This window comes from Echinops telfairi, unplaced genomic scaffold (genome assembly GCF_000313985.2).
Source record: "Echinops telfairi isolate 266 unplaced genomic scaffold, ASM31398v2 ScPeMD7_3;HRSCAF=10, whole genome shotgun sequence".
NCBI lineage: Eukaryota > Metazoa > Chordata > Mammalia > Afrosoricida > Tenrecidae > Echinops > Echinops telfairi.
This window is the reverse complement of record NW_022103899.1, coordinates 54,351,765-54,356,868: the sequence shown is the minus strand read 5'-3', so window position 1 is coordinate 54,356,868 and position 5,104 is coordinate 54,351,765. Positions and strand designations below refer to the sequence as shown.

Sequence of the window (5,104 nt, the reverse complement as noted above, 5' to 3'; positions counted from 1 at the left end):
CATAACAGTAGTGATGTATTACACAAAATCCAAGAAAAACCTCACTGCCCCTGAGTCTATTCCGACGCACAGCGACCCTACAAGACAAAATAGACCTGCCCCCATCGGGTCTCCAAAGATGTCAATCTTTGAGGGAGCCAAATGCCACATCTTTCTCCCAAGCTGATGGGTTTAAATTGCTACCCTGTTTGTTAGTCAGTAGCCCGGTGTCCAACCATTGAGCCACTAGTTCTTCTTATTGATGACTAGGTGGTTGTGATCAGGTGCCTGCCGTTGAGACCCTATGCACAACAGAACGAAACTGTGACCGGTCCTGTGCATCCTCACAGTTGTCCTTATATGTGAGCCCATTGTTGCAGCCATCGGGTTACTCCATCTCCTCTGGGATCTTCCCTCTCGCACTGCCCCTCCGCTTTAGCAAGCATGATGCCCTTTTCCAAGGACTGCTCTCTCCTGATAACATGTCCAAAGTAAAAGAGATGAAGTCTTGTCATCCTTGCGTCTAAGGAGCACTCATGTCACACTTCTTCTAGGACAAGATTTATTGGTCTGTTGGCACTCTGCAGTACTTTCAGTATTCTTTGACAGCACAATTCAAATGCCCCCTCCATTCTTCTCCAGTCTACCATGTTCAATGTCCAACTCCCACGGGCATATGAGGCCATTGAAAAGACTTTGACTTGGGTCTGGCACACCTCAGTCCTCAAAGTAACATCCTTGCTTTTCAGCACTTAACAGAGGCCTGATGCAGCAGATTTACCCATGTGATCTCTTGACTGCTGCTTCCGTGGGCATTGATGGTGGATCCAAGCAAGACCAAATCCGTGACGACTTCAACTTTTCTCCATTTCTCATGATGATGCCTATTGGTCCAGTTGTGAGGATTTTAAAGGTTTTCTTTACACTGAATTTTGGGAGCTCTGGTGGTGTGGTGATTAGGAGTCGGGCAAAGTCGGCCATACAAACTCACCAGCTGCTCTGCGGGAGAAAGATGAGGCTTTCTACTTCCTTAAAGAGTTAAGGTCTCTGAAAAACAGAGGGGCAGTTCAACCTTGTCCTATAGGATCACTATGAGTTGCATAGACTCGATGGCAGTGAGTTTGGTTTGGGTTCAGAGGCAGAGTAGAACTTCCCCTGTGGGGCCTCGAGCTACTGACCATGTGGTTAGGGTGTGTGAAAGCACCAGGGTGCAGTGGCGCATTGGAAGAAAGACTTGGTGATCGACTTGGAAAGGCTGTGGTAGTTGCCAAGGGTCAGAATGATAGGTGGCAACTGGTTTTTTTTATGAAGAAAAGATTTGATGGTCCATCTACTGTGAGACCAGTCTCAACAACCAGACTGGTGACATTCCTGAGAACATCGAAATTTCCTGAAAGGGCCCACAGTTCCTGTGACCGGCCCCAGAGGAACCCTGGGGAGCAACTTCAGTCACAGCAACATAGACCTCAGTCTCCTTGGAAAGAAAAAGAAGAGGCTTCGCGTTGGCATATGGTAGGGAAATAGAAAGAAGCTGGCCTCAGTCACTCTCTGTAGTCACGTACAAAACATGATCAAGGGAGTGACACTGGGCTTGCGATACAAGAGGAGATCTGTGTGTGTGCCCACTTCCCCATCCATGTGGTTATTCGGGAGAATGGGGCTTCTTGGGTGAAAAATACATCCAGAGGGTTCACATGAGGACAGGTATTGCTTATTCTGATCTTCAAGCCCAGCAAGACGCATTAATTCTGGAAGGAAATGACATCGAGTGTGTATCAAACTCAGCTGCTTTAATTCAGCAAGCCACAGCCATTGAAAACCAGAATATCTGAACAATTGTGGATGGTATCTGTGTTTCTAAAAAAGCAACAGTTCGGCGGGCTGATGAGTCAGCTCTAAGAGGTGCCCAGCTACAGTCTAGATGTCCCTTTAGACTTGTCTGCGATGCTTTGAGGCAATAAAGTTTATGAAATGAAAACAAAATGTTTTTTGATAGCACATAACCCTGGCAGGGAAGGCAACATGAAACAGGTTGATAGGGGCAGCCTTAGCAAAAGGGGTGGCATTTGAGTCCCACCTGTCCCACAGGCAGTGCCTTGCGATAAACGATCTGGGCTTCCTGTGGAGTGGGAGTCCGCAGTCAACTCTCCCTTCCCAATCCTCTTTCTTGGCTCCGATGTTTCCCGACATCTGGAGACGTCTTGGATCGTCATGACCAGGGGAGCCACTGTTGGCATCTAGTGGGAAGGGCCAGCCACACCTCTAAGCATCCTGTAACACACAGGGCAGCCCCACAGCCAAGAAGGAGCCAGCCCAAGCAGGCAGAGGTGTGGAGGGTGAGAAGCCCTGATCAGATGTAGAGAGAAGGGCAAGGGCACTGACTTCTGGTTGGAAAGGGGCAGGCTGTGTTTGGGGGAACCCAGAGAGTCTGTGTGTGACTGCAGGCAGAGTAGGGGAGCCCTCTGCCCCAAGCAGGCCACTAGAGCGCATGTCAGGGCCCACTCACATATTCTGGACATGCTGTGCAGAGAGCCCAGTCCCTGGAGAAGGGCATCATGAGTGGAAGGGCAGTGAAAAGGAAGGCCCTCAACGAGATGAATTGACACCGTGGCCGCAACAATGGGCTCAAGCCTAGGAACGGACAATTGTGAGGATGGTGCAGGACCCACAGCATTTCCTTCTGTTGTGCATATGATTTGGTCGCTATGATTTGGAACCGACTCAATGGCACCTGACCACAATAAGAATTGCCAAGTCGGTGGTCCAAATCCACCAGCTGCTCTGAGGGAGAAAGATGCGACTTTCTGCTCCTATAAAGATGTGCAGCCTGGGAAATTCTACACAGGATCGCTGTGACTCAGAATCGACTGGATGGCAGTGTAGGGGGTGGGGGGTGGTATCTTCAACGGTGCCCACAATGTTCCGTCTGAGCTCTCCTTTTAAGAGAAGCACCATCTGGCAGGGGATTTTGCTTGCTATTCTGCTGCAGTGGTTTGCCCATTGGGCTGCCAACCACAAGGTCAGCAGTTTGAAACCACCAGCTGCTCTGTGGGAAAACGGTGAGGCTTTCTGCTCCTTTATAGTCTTGTTCTAAAATTAATTGTGGTGATGATTGCACAACTCTTTTCAATTCGTTTTTACCATTGGATTGTATGTGGATTAAATATCAGTAATGCTGTTGAAGTGAAAAGATAAATATAAAAAATAAAACCAATCAACAGCAACAAACGAGAGTTCCAGGCTGGGAAACGCACGGGGACAGTTCTACCCTGTCCTAGAGGGTTGCTATGAGCCGGACTCAACTTGCTGGCAGTCAGTTTGGTTTTCTTTGGTTTGTTCTACCCCCTGGGCCTCCCTGAGCTAGAAGCTCTATAGTTTGTGACATATCTCAGTGGTCCCTTTGAGGGAAGAATTATGGGTATTCTCATTTTACAAGCCGGGAAGCTGAATCTCCCGGGATGAAGTTGTTTCCCCGGGGATACGTATTCTGTGGGTGGACTCAGTTTCTAAGCCAGCCTGCCAGGCTCCCAGCCCAAAGTCCCTCAATCACGTCAAGAACCGGAGTCAGGAGGAGAATTCTCGGCTCCCCACCCCTAGCAGAGGGCAAAGAGACTGAGAGAGCTGACGTTTCAAAGTTGAGCCGCTAAACCAAACCCATTGCCCTTGAATGGTATCTGCCTCACAGTGACCTGACAGGACGCTGGACACCTGACCCAGAGGAAGTCACAGGATCCAGCTGTGTTCCACTCAGTCGTACATACAAGGGGGCTTCCAAAAAGATGTGCAACGCTTCCATTTTCTTTTCACTCCCCTTTCCAGGAACTTTTTGCAGCCCTCTCCTAGAGTCACTACGAGTCACATAGACTCAACTAAGAACACAACAATGGCAAATTGATCCAAGCAGCTACCTCATCCTTCTTCCCTAGGGGGGCTGTTGTTGTCAGGCGCCATACAGTCAGTTCTGGCCCATAGTGACGTTAAGCACAACAGAACAAAACACTGCCTGGTCCTGCACCGTCCTCACAATCGTCCTTCTGCGTAAGGCCGTGGTTGCAGCCCCTGGGTCGGTCCATCTCATTGAGAGACTGGTGGGTTCAAACCACTGAGCCTTTAGTTAAGTAGCCAATTGGTTAATCACTGCCACACCAGGGAATGGGAACGTGGGGTTAGATCCAAGTTTCCTAATTGCCAAAGCCAAGCCCCAGGTCTCCAATAAAAGTGATGGATGGAGCAACCAAATGAGACTTAATAGCAATAGAAGGCTATTCATAACCATTAGTATTTTAATATTCAAAGAAAGGAACATGTGGCATTGGTCAATTGACTTTTTAAAAAAACTTTCTACTATGAAAAATATCATGTATGTATAGAAGCAGACAGAACTGTAGCATGAATTCCCTCTCATGAGCCCAGTGTCCCTCCTCAAGAGAACTTCCTTCATTTTGTGTGGATCCACAATCCATGCTCCTGGACACAGCAGTCAAGAAATGAAATGATGCATTTATTGCATTGCACGAATCTGTTACACAAGGTGTCTTTGAAGGATTGAAGGGCAAGGGTGTCACTTTGGGGGAGTTAAGGTGCACCTGACCCAAGCCACGGTGTTTTCAACAGCCTCATATTCATGTGAGCATTGGCCAGTGAACCAGGAAGACCAACAAAGCAGTGATGCTCTTGGATTACGATGTTGGATAAGAATATTCACTATTCCCTAGACTGCCAGAAGAACAAACCAGTCTGTCTTGAAAGAAGGACAGCCAGAATGCTCCTTAGACGTGAGGATGGGGAGACTTTGCCTCACATGCGTCGGGCATGTTATCAGTGGAGATTAGTCCCCGGAAACAAAAATCACGCTTGGTCCAGTAGAAGGTCATCAAAAAAGACAAAGACCCTGGACAGACCCGGTGGCTGCAACAAGAGGTGCAAAGCTAACAACAACTATGAAGATGGTGCAGGACCGGACGGTGTTTCCTTCTGTGCTGCATGGGTTGCTACAAGTTGTAGGTGACCAGAGGGTACCTCACTACGGCCAGAAGAGTTATCGACTAGCTAACCTTGTTTTACCTATGCCTCACCCATCCCCTCGCCTATTGATTTGATGGGAATTCTAGACATGGCATCATTT

General features: G+C 48.3%; 1 pseudogene; it reads left to right on the top strand.

Annotated features, from left to right (window-relative positions):
* The window catches only part of LOC105978498, a 3,304-nt pseudogene extending 1,220 nt beyond the window's left edge, over nucleotides 1-2,084 (top strand).
* Nucleotides 2,085-5,104: the final 3,020 nt, after the last annotated feature.